Source organism: Giraffa tippelskirchi, chromosome 2 (genome assembly GCF_054371585.1).
Source record: "Giraffa tippelskirchi isolate mGirTip1 chromosome 2, T2T-mGirTip1v1.2.pri, whole genome shotgun sequence".
In the NCBI taxonomy this organism is placed as follows: domain Eukaryota; kingdom Metazoa; phylum Chordata; class Mammalia; order Artiodactyla; family Giraffidae; genus Giraffa; species Giraffa tippelskirchi.
In genome coordinates this window covers 22587132-22599412 of record NC_137276.1, presented here as the reverse complement: position 1 = coordinate 22599412, position 12281 = coordinate 22587132, and the positions used below count along the sequence as shown (strand labels likewise).

General features: G+C 37.6%; 1 protein-coding gene and 1 long non-coding RNA gene across 7 annotated transcripts in view; both read right to left on the bottom strand.

Annotated features, from left to right (window-relative positions):
* Positions 1–12281, bottom strand: part of LOC145539473 (uncharacterized) — a 131106-nt gene that overhangs the window by 43176 nt on the left and 75649 nt on the right. The window lies entirely within an intron of this gene.
* LOC145539474 (uncharacterized) overlaps positions 1–12281 on the bottom strand; it is a 473974-nt gene that overhangs the window by 414586 nt on the left and 47107 nt on the right. Inside the window, exon 3 of one of the 2 annotated variants that reach the window (XR_014077843.1) lies at positions 10731–10896. The exons of the other annotated variant lie outside the window; for it this stretch is intronic. This is a non-coding gene — a long non-coding RNA (uncharacterized LOC145539474). The remainder of the gene's footprint in view (positions 1–10730; positions 10897–12281) is intronic. 2 annotated transcript variants of the gene reach the window in all.

Below are 12281 nucleotides of genomic sequence, written 5' to 3'. Positions count from 1 at the left end.
TGAATATGGTGACTGCAGCCATGAAATTAAAAGACACTTACTCATTGGAAGAAAAGCTATGACAAACCTATAGAGCATATTAAAGAGCAGAGACATTACTTTGTCAACAAAAGTCTGTATAGTCAAAGTTATGGTTTTTCCAGTAGTCATATATGGATGTGAGAGCTGGACCATAAAGAAGGCTGAGTACCCAAGAATTGATGCTTTCAAACTGTGGTGTGGGATAAAGACCCTTGAAAGTCCCTTGGACTGCAAGATCAAACCAGTCAATCCTAAAGGAAGTCAGTCCTGAATATTCATTGGAAGGACTGATGCTAAAGCTGAAGCTCCCATACTTTGGCCACCTGATATGAAGAGCTGACTCAATGGAAAAGACCCTGATGTTGGGAAAGATAGAAGGCAGGAGGAGAAGGGAACAGCAGATGACAAGATGGTTGGATGGCATCACCGACTCAATGGACCTGAGTTTGAGCAAGCTCTGGGAGATGGTAGAGGATAGGAAAGCCTGGTGTGCTGCAGTCCATGGGGTCTCAAAGAGACAGACATGACTGATCAGCTGAACAACAACAAGCAACAGCAACATGGATGGACCTAGAGATTATCATACTAAGTGTAGTAAGCCAGACAAAGAAAGACAAATATCATATGTTATCTGTTATATGTGTAATCGAAAAAAAATGATACAAATGAACTCATATACAAAACATAAACAGACACAGAAAACAAGCTTATGGTTACCAAAAGGGAAAGCAGGGGAGGGATAAATTAGTTTAAGATGAGTATATATATATATATATATATACACTCTACTTGTTGGCTCATATATATGTATATATTGATAAAACAGATAATCACTACTGTATAGCATAGGGAACTATACTCAATATTTTTTAATAGCCTATAAGGGAAAAGAATCTGGAAAAAAAAGATATATATGTATAATTGAATCACTTTGCTATACACCTGAAACTAGCACAACATTGTGAATAAAAAAAAAATGTCAATTTTTTTAAAAATAGACACATAGGAAAAAAAGAGAGATAAGGCTGAGGCTGTAGACAAGGGCCATGTCAAGAAGCGGCTTGTGGCTCATTGTTAGAAACTCATATTTTTCCATAGCCAATGAGGAGTGGTTTAATCAGATATATTTTAATGAATTTCTCTGTTATGGACTGAATTGTTTCCCCCCAAATTCATATGTTGGATTCTTCATTAAATCCTAGTACCTTCAGAATGAGATCTATTTTGGAGATAGTGTCTTCACAGTTAATGTTATAAATAAGGTCATCAGGGTGTGCTGAAATCCGATGTGACTAATGTCCTTATAGAAAGAGGATGTTCAGAGACAGATTCACATACAGGGATTATTATATAATGTGTACACATCATGTGAACATGAATAAAGCCATCGACGGCCCAAGTAAAAAGATCTAGAACAGGTCTTCCCCAACAGCCCTCAGATGGAACCAACCCTGCCAAAGTTGGGTTTCAGACACTAGCCTCTAGAACTGTAAGACAATTTCAGGGCTTTTGTACAATAGTAAAAGATGTTTATCAGTTTTCACAATCAATAGCCAGACAAAATATAAAAGATAATTACAATTGCAAGCCATAACAGGAACATGATTCACCTAACAATATAGAATAATTACATAAAATATGGGGGGTCAAACAGAGTGATGTGGTAAGTAGAAGTGCATATATTCACATGTTTTCATCTACCCAGCCAGTCTATGTCTTTTGGTGGGTGTGTTTAATCCATTTGCATTTAAGATAATGATCAATATATATGATCCTATTAAGGTTTTCTTAGTTGTTTTGGGTTTATTTTCTGTATTCAGCACCACCAAACTACCTTTACAACAAATGCTAAAGGAAATTCTCTAGGCAGGAAACACAAGAGAAGGAAAAGACTTACAGTATACTTCAGTTTTTATAAGTCACCCAGTTCGTGGCACTTTGGGTACTACGTCAGGACAGCCCTAGGAAAACAATATAAACCTTCTGGCCATTGTTAGGGGGATGAGTGGGAGGAGTGAGTGACTAGAGCAGGGCACATTACTCAACCCTTCTGAGCTCCAGTTTCCTCACTTGTAACATGGAAATGACACTTGATAACCAAATCTCATGATTCTACATGAAAGAGAAAATGTAAAAATGTGTAAGAGGATGTGATGATAAATATAAAGGAACACAAAGAATAAAGCACATAAGGTAAATATATAGGAGTTATTTTATTTATTGGGATGTCTTAGAATATTCATCACAAGAAAGCTTCTCCTTTTCCTAAGGAGAATTTCCCTCCCTGGTATCATTTCCAGTGGCTAACAGACCATCAGTGAAATGTGATGTGAATAAAGAATGGTATCTCTATGTTCAAAATGCATTTTCCTCTTGCAGAACCTGTGAAATGTGAAAAAGTCCGTCCTGAAAAATCACTGGCAGTGAAAGTGGGAGCAACAGGTCATCCTGCTCTTGAGTGGACACATATGTTTGAAGGAACTGATGGATGAAAGAAACTGCCCCAGGGATACAAGATCCTTAAGAAACCCTATGGGCACAAGGGACTCAGCTCAATGTTACATAGCAGCCTGGATGGGAGGGGCGTTTGGGGAAGAATGGACACATGCATATATACCGCTGAGTCCCTTTGCTATTCACCTGAAACTATCACAACATTGTTAATCAGCGATACTCCAATATAAAACAAAAAGGTAAAAGTAAAAAACCCTGTTGGCCCTTGATGGTCTGAGAGCCAGTGAACTTTACTGTTTTATATAAATGAGCATGGTGCTTACAGCCTGATGTAGCATAACAAATCAGGACTTTAATCTTCATTTTCAAATTAAACTAATGCAAGCAAGCCTTCCCTTTCCCAAATCTATTAGCACCCTACAATTAAGTCCTTAATGGAGTTTCAATAGTTGAATACACTTTCTTTAAAGGAAAGTAAATTGTTGACAGTTCACTTTTAGGTTAAATGTTGTTAGCCTTTTACCTAAATTGTGACCTTGCATGGCTGAGTATTGAAATACTTGAAGAGAAGTGTTTCATATGTTTATGTCTGATGCAGGACAAGACAAGGCAACATCATCAAGAAAAGATTTGGGTTATGAAAGGATCACAAGAACCTGAGTTTCTTAACATGCATGTAAGTTCTAAACATGCAGGACTATGTCTTATTTAAATATTTCCTCAAAAGACATTAAATGTGAGGGATTTTTTAGTATTCCTATCTCTGAATTAGATGATAGAAACATACGTGTGGATTAACAGGGAATATTTGAATATAAAGAGAAAAGCAGAGGGAAAATGTAAGGAAAGAAAATTAGCCTCTGTCACTTCAAGTCTTTGCTGTCAATATCTTTATGCCTGAAACCTCCCTGCCCCTTACTGCCTAGGATTCTTTCATTATTTCTTTTCCTCTTATTACCATTCCATTAACATTTATTCTCAAGACGGAAACTGATACTTCTATGCCGAAGACGATAATTGATAAGTTAACCTAATGAACACCCTAGAATCTTATGAATTAAATTCTTAATTGAGCTAAACAGTTTTTGTTGTCACAAACAGGGATTGGTGGGTAGGATGTTCTTGCAACACTGAGGAGTGGCCAGTGAATCTGTTAAACATCCTACAATTCACAAGGCAACCACCTCCCCGAAGAAGATGGACGGGAGGGGTGGAGAGAAGGAAGGAAGAGGACAAGGAAAGAGAAGAATTATATGAGTGTAAATGTTAGTAATGACGAGGTTGATGGGGTTGGGAAATTCCAGACTAAGGGAATAAAACACTAAGCAGTATAATTCTCAACATAATTGGCAGTGAGGAGAGTTAAGAAAGAATACTTGTTGAGAAGAAATTAAAGCTCTTCTTCGCAAGAATCACAGTGTATAAAGACAATGGCATTCTCCTAGAGAGGCTAAGTAAGCAGCAGAACACAGATACATCCTTGCCTTCAGAAGGAAGAGTCAGCATGGCAGAGCAAAGATCACCAGTGGCTGAGCCTCCTGTGGCTATCAAAATGTGATTGCAGATTGCAGCACTGGTGTTGTTTTCAATGCTGGCATCCTTGGCCTTGGAATCACATCTCTTCCCCCCAAATTTGTTACTTCCATAGTGCAAATCCTAGGTACTCTCTATCTCCATACTCTCCAATGTCACTTATTTAAGGGGCTTATGTAAGACTTCCATATCTTTTTAAGCATAAGCTCTCTAACCTATAAAATAGGAAGTAGTCAACAAAAAAGCAATTCAAAGAGTGGGTTTATGTAAACCTGAAACTTACTTGGAATAGAGAAACTGGAAATAGCATCTCAAACCTAGAATTTACTACCTATTTCATTTTGAGCTAATTGCTTAACTCTCAATGTTCTCATTTCTTGGCTCACTCTCACTTACATCATCAGGGCATTCTGAGGATTTGATGGGAAAAAGGAAGAGAAACACTGAATTAGGGTCCTGCGACACTGAAAATGTTTAGGAAATCATGTTTCTACTGGTATTGTTGTTGTTACCACCGATAACCTTTTCTCTGGACAATTTTTTTTCCTACCCATTCATTGATCAGTTCTTTCATTTGTTCATGAAGCATTTATTCTCTTGTTCATTTACTTGACCAAGATCTGGTAAGATCTTGACATGCTCTAGGCATTACACATACAAGCTCCCTACAATGTCTCTTTCTTTGCCACAAATACTTTCTTGTGCTCTAAACTTGAAACCAGTAGGAGAGCCAGCTGATGTGGGGAATGAATGAAAGTAATTTCTCTGCACCTTATCTATTCTCAGATATCAAATCAAATCTTTCTAATCCACACTGGCTTCCTCTTGGCTCTATCTTTCTGTTTTGTTGCCTTGGTTGTTCTTTCTGGTCCTCACTTCAGCACAATGCAACATGCTTTATTGCAAAAAAGCTTTACCATGCTGGCTCGCATTAACAACCCTATTAAACCTGATTTAGTCAAAAGAAAAAGGCTAGAGAAAGGAATCTTAATGAAAGGAGAAAATAACACTGTGCCTTGGTATTAACACACTGTGATGACAGAAAATGTGAATCCTGGGGTGGCCATGCCCCTCAAACACTTCTACCTCCACTACTAATTAAAAAAAAAATAGGTAGGCATTTGAACTTTACTGCTGCAGAGGCAACAAGCACCAGTAGTAAAATACAACCGCACACATTATTTCTCATGGTATGGCTCAGCTTTAAGTTTCTGGGGTGGCAGCCACTCTACTTTGTGCTGCAGCCTTTGGTGAGTAGTCACGTGAGGCAGTCCTGATTCACATGAGTTCATTCTGGGCCCAGACTGAGGGGGTGAGAGATACCCAGAGAAAACTATTCTCAAGGAAATGACAGGAATAGAAGAAGGTAAGTGGAAACACACCAGGTCTTTTAAGGTCTAGACTTAGAAATGGAACTCTTTCACCTCTTCCCATGCTCCATAGGCCAAAACAGGTCACGATACCAAGAACAAAGGCAAGCAGACATGAAAAATACACTCCTCTTTTTTCAGAAAGAAGTGGAAATATGCAATACAAAAATGGAAAGGAGAGGAAAGAGCAAAGCAAAAAATATATATATATATATATCAAGGAAGGGACAAAGAATAGAGGCCAATAAAATGACCTTGAACATAACAGATGGGCTGCAATGACTTGAGAAGGCCCAACTGATATAACTCAACATGTCAGCCCTGGCCACTATTGATTTGTTTCATTAGATCAACAGGAAATAGGAGGTTAGTTTACAGTTTTCAAAATGGAAAAGCTTCTCCAAACAGCTCTAATCTGAAGAATACTAACTTGTCTTGTTGTTGTAGTTAATACTTTTGCTGAAAACCTTTCTACAAAGTGGAAATAATCATACTCCTAAATTGACAGGCTACACACAGGACTAAATAAGACCATGCATAAGCAATTCTTAACATAGAGTTTGACATATCATAAGTTCTGGATAAATGTTAGCCAATAAAGACAATAATTAATGAAATAGAAATATTTACTCAACATACATTTTATAAGCACCTAATATATGTGTGTGTGTGTGTGTGTGTATAACAGTGATAGACTGTGCCAGAGTTAGTAAACTTCTGCTCTCAGAAGGCATGTTCCAAACTTAGAAGGTAGGGTTAGGGTGCTCTTACTAGTTATCTGGTTTTAATGGCATGTTTACTAACCAAATATATGCCATCTATTGCTTTCCCTTATGCCCATTTCAGTGTTCCAATAGTTTGTAATAGAATAGCCTTGACAAATAGAGAGAATATGCTGACTTTCCTACTGAAGTGATAGGCAGTAATGAGATAAGAGTACTGACTTAGGTAAGTCAGGTACAATGTCCCAGAGGAGGTGACATTCAAGGCAGAGTAGGGCTTTCACATGCAAGTATCAGTGGAGAAGTGCTCTAGGTAGAAAAAATACATGGACAAAGCCACAGTGACCTGAAAGAATAGCCTGTGTTCAGGGCAAGGAGGCCAGCTGGGCCAAAACACAGGAGAAAAGACTGACTCATCCATCCCACAGATGTTGAAATGACTGGCTCTTTCATATCCTACTTTGTCAGTTAAGATTTCATCTCTCCAATATGGCCTTACCTGTGCACCCTGCCTAATGTCCCTAGTTAAACTGTATTTTTGTTTTACAGGTCTTATAGTACTTATATTTGCTGAAATTCTTTCATTTGCTTGTCAATGTGCTCATGGTTTGTCTCTATACTGGTATATGAGTTCCATGAGAACAACACCCTGGTCTGTATTGCTCCCTCTCAATTTCCAACAGACTGTGCACAACAGTGCGTGCACAACAAAGTTTACAGTAAACATCTGTTGACATGACTTGTAAATAGGTGAGGGAGGGTAGAAAGTAAAGCTGGAGTCAAAAATCAGAGGCTGCACAATACCAAAGGCAAGATCCACTAAAGAAATAATTGAGAGGCTAAATTTCATTAACATTAAAAATGTCTGCTCTGCAAAAAAAAAAAAAAAAGACCTCCAGAGAATGAAAAAAGAGCCATTTTCTCTTCAGGATAAAATATTTCCAAAATACATTATCTGATAAAGGGCTTACATCCAAGATATACAAAGAACTCTTAAAACTTAACAATAAGGAAATGAATAATCTGATTAAAAAAAAATAGGCAAAAGATCTTAGCAGATTCCCCACCAAAGGAGATATACATATAATAACTGAGCATCAGATGTTCCATGTAATTTGACATTGTTGTTGTTTAGTCGCTAAGTTGTGTTCAACTCCTTTGAGACCCCACGGACAGTAGACCAAGAGGCTCCTCTGTCTATGGGATTTCCCAGGCAAGAATACCGGAGTGGGTTGTCATTTTCTTCTCCAGGGGATCTTAGGAAAACGCAAATTAAAATAACAGTAAGATACCACTACACATCTGTTAGAATGGCCAAAATCCAGAACATTTACAACACCAAAAGCTGATAAGGATGATGTGGAACAATAGAAACTCTCATACATTGCTGGTAGAAATGCAAAATGGTACAACCACTTTGGAAGATAGTTTAGCGGGTTCTTATAAAATTAAACATAATCTTACTATTCAATCCAACAATCATGCTCCTTCGTTTGTACCCAAATCAGTGGAAAATTTATGGCCATACAAAAACTTTGACACAAACATTTATAGAAACTTCATAACTGTCAAAACTTGGAAGCAATCAAGATGCCCTTCAGTAGGTAAATAGATAAACTACAGTACATCCAGACAATGGAATATTATTCAGTACTAAGAGAAATGAGCTATCAAGCAATAAGAAGAAAAGAAGGAAATGTAAATACATATTACTAAGTGGAAGAAGTCAATCAGAAAATTCTTCATACTGTAAAATCTCAATTATATGACTTTCTGGAAAAGAAAAAAAATTAAAACAGTAAAAAGATATGTGATTGTGGAGGTGGGGGGTATAAGGGTACTCTAAACTTTCTGCTCAGTTTTGCTGTGAACCAAAAACTGCTCTAAAATATAGTCTATATAATAGAGGAAAATGTCAGAGAATGCAGGTTCTGGACTCTATTCAGAAGATAATAAAGATCTGGGATATTTTGAAAAGGGAAATAGAATTGTCAGAGCTCTGCTTTTGGAAGGTGTGTATGTATACATGAGGCAGAGACCAGGCATAGATAAAGGGTAACGAGAGTAGGAAGGTCATTGTAAACATCTGAACAAAGAAGTAGTTAATCTAATTTAGTGAACAATTTGTGGGCACCCACATCTTTCCCTCTACAGGATGTCCATATCAAAGAGAACATTAACTGATGTTTCTGTCCCTCAGGACAGGCTGCAAAGACTCTTCTTTCTTCAGGTAAATTTTCTGAAACTAGAAACTACCTCTGCCATGTGAATCAATGATGGATATTTTCTCTCAGGCAGTAGCCTTGAAAAGAAACCTTGCCAGTAGTTACCTGATTAGACAACGAAAACACAGTAACATTCAAAGTTTCTCCAACAAGTTTCCCCTTTCACATACAGACTTCCCTATTCTAGGCCTCAGTGTACCTTGGACCACATGTTGACAACCTTTCTCCCTTCACATAAACATATTTTTTCCCTACAGGTTCCTCATCAATCATGTTACTCACTCTTTTATCTTGTATGTTTTTATATTTGATAAAAGTTATCATACTGTGTGTACTTGTCTGCATTTTGATTTTTGAAGGTTTTGGAGACTTAGCTAATTTGATATGTGCTGTATTAGTACAGTTACATTAATAATCATATAGCTTTTTATTTTGTGACTCTATCACTATTTATTTATTAACTTTGATGCTGGAAATCATTTGAGATGTTTTTAATTTTTTCCCTGTCACATACAATAATATAAAGGGCATTTAAGTATACATTTTTTTTTCACATGTGTGAAATTTCTTCAAGGTTTGTACCTAGCATAGAATTGCTGGGTTAAAAAGTCTATAAAAATAGAATTTATTAAATATTATCAACTCCCACTCCCACACTATATGAAATACCTAAATTTGCTACATCTTTACCCAGCCTTTTGGAGTTACTTGACTTCAGATTTATGTGAGTATCATTGGTATGGGATAATACTTTATTATTGTTTTAATTTGCATTTCCCTGACAACTTGTCAGATTGAGCACATTCTCATGTAAGTACTGGCCATTTGTCTTTTATTTTTATGAATGATATTTTCATATATTTTCAAAATATATTTCACATATTTTGCTCACTTTTAGTGGGTTATCTTTTTTGATTTCAATTTGTAGCAGCTCTCTGTAAATTCTGCATACTTAACTTTTTTCAGTTTTATGCATAAATAGCTTCTTAAAATATGTTGCTTACCTTTTTACCTCATGATACCTTTAGGCAAACAGATGTTTTTCATTGAACTGATTCAAACTTACCCACTTTCACTTTTATGGTGTGTCATTTTGTATGTCATTTAAAAAGGAAATTCATTGCAAACCTAAGATAATAAACACACCGTTTTGCATTTTATTCCTCAACGTTTAAAATGTTTAAAATATTACTTTGTGGAACCCCTGGTGATCCAGTGGCTAAGACTTTGCTTTCCAGTGCAGGGGATGTGGGTTAGATCCCTAGCTGTGGAAATAGATCCCACATGTCTCCCAGCCAGAAGTCAAAACAAAAAACAGAAACAATATAGTAACAAACTAAGACTTTAAAATGATCCATATCCAAAAAAAATATTATTTTACACAGAGAGTCCAAGGGCCTCCCCACCTTTATTCCCCCACTCGATCCTAATTTAGTATAAAACATTTATTTCCCACTTTCCTTATGAAGCCATTTATGAACACTCAAACCTTTGCTAACTTCTCTTTCCCTAGACTGCTCAACAGTTGTCTCTGATACTGTAACTAGTTTTCTCTGAATCCTGGGAATGTAAATAGATACCGACAATATTTAGAAAGGCAACACAAATAAATGAAACGGATGAGAATAAATATAATTAAGAGGGGAATGCTGGAGACTGTGGCAGATGTGGCCTACCTAATGAAGGGGCTACACAGGATTGGCCAAATATTGCTATAGGAACCATGGGCTCAGAGTTGCCAGATCTTCTGATTTTTGTTTTTAAAAGAAACCAGAAACGTAGATTTCTATACAAAATCTCTTGATCTTTCAAGTCCATAACAATTTTAAATGTTTAAATGAATAATATGCTGATCTGTGATGTATGTTCTAATGCTGTGTTCTTCAACTTTTGTGTCATTATCACCTCCCTAAGGAGTCTTAAGCATTTTTTTTCTCCTAATCACTTACCCACGAAATTAAATACTAAGGAATATGATTTTATCAGATAAGGTTGAGATCTGAAGGAAGGATCACAAATCATTGTACTATCTAAGAATTTTATGCCCCCCAAGAGCCAACTCTTGCCTTGTTAATAATGGTGCAATTGTTTCTAAACATTTTATATCATCTAATCATCACTTTTCCTTTAGTTAATCATTACTTTTCCCTCAATTAATCATATGCTCATTGGGAACATGAACTCTTACTTCGTATCCAGAATATAACACAGGGTAAAGCACCTGATACATCCTCAATAATTGTGGAATAACAGGGGATTTTATAATCACATTCAGATTTTGAGGAGAGAATTTAAGAGGAAATTCTAAAATATGGTCAAGATGGCTTCCCATTTCATTACAGCCAGACACAGACTGTGAGAAAATGACAAACAGACAAAGCTTCTTTCTGAAGTCAAGGCCATACCTCCATTCTTGTGGCTAGGATGCAATCCCCTCCAAGAGATTTTTGAGATGTCACTGATCTGAACGTCAGGGAGAGCAGTTTCACAGTCCTCACAGCAGCAACAAAGGGGCAGAGAAAGAACTGGAAATCCCCCATTGTATTCTTGGTGCAGTATCAAAGAATCTGCCTGCCAATGAAGGAGACACAAGAGATGCATGTTTCTCGGTCAGGAAGATCCCTGGAGTAGGAAATGGCAATTCATTCTAGTATTATGGCTGGGGTAATCCCATGAACAGAGAAGACTGGCAGGCTACAGTCCATGGGGTTACAAAGAATTGGACACAACTGAACACAAACACATATACAATGTCTTCTAGGGCGATCCAGGCTCCTTTGAAGGATGTTCAAGGCACAATCATTGCCCTTTAAGTTCAGTCATATTTCCTAAGCTTCAATATCTTCACCTAGTCTAGCTCACATATAGTTCATAGAATGGTCCAAAGGCTCATTCCTCTGTTGAAATCAGCCCTGGAATAGGCATCAGAATACTAGATTCAAGTCTTGTGTGTGTCCCTGGAAGCTTGATGTAAAGTACTTAGCCTCCTCAGTTTTCTCATATGCAAAGACATAAAAGCCATAATACAGACTCCAAGCTCACTATTTGCAGAGGTTATGCCACCAGGTTTCCAAGAGTACTGTGTCTCAGTCCATCAGACTTGATTTGAATTCCAAGCAAGAAACTTAGTGGCACCAGCCTCAAAAATGTTACACAGCCTTTCTTGGCATTAATTTCCACAAGAATGCTTATAATAATAATTCTTATTCACTTGGTTGCTCTGAAGACCAAATGAAAGTGAAAGTGGCTCAGTTGTGTCCAACTCTTCGTGACCTCATGGACTACAGAGTCCATGGAATTCTCCAGGGCAGAGTACAGGAGTGGATAGTCTTTCCATTCTCCAGGGGATCTTCCCAAGCCAGAGATCAAACCCAGGTCTCCCGCATTGCAAGCAGATTCTTTAACAGCTGAGTCACAAGAGAAGCCCAAGAATACTGGAGTGGGTAGCCTATCCTTTATTCAGCGAATCTTCCCGAATGGGGAATCGAATCAGGGTCTCCTGCATTGCAGGCAGATTCATTACCAACTGAGCTATCAGGGAGATCAAATGAAATTACACTAAATAGTTTTGTGACATGAATAACTGACTTAGTAGGTTCAAAAGAACATTAGTTCAGTTGGTCCATGTCCAACTCTTTGTGACCCCACGGACTGCAGCATACTAGGTTTCCCTGTCCATCACAAACTCCCGGAGCTTGCTCAAATCATGCCCATCAAGTCAGTGATGCCATCCAACCATCTCATCCTCTGTTGTCCCCTGCTCCTCCTGCCTTGAATCTTTCCAAGCATCAGGGCCTTTTCCAATGAGTCAGTTCTTCACATCAGGTGGCCAAAGTATTGGAGCTTCAGCATCAGTCCTTCCAATGAATATTCAGGACTGATTTCCTTTAAGATTGACTAGTTTGATCTCTTTGCTCTCCAGGTGACTCTCAAGAGTCTTCTCCAACACCACAGTT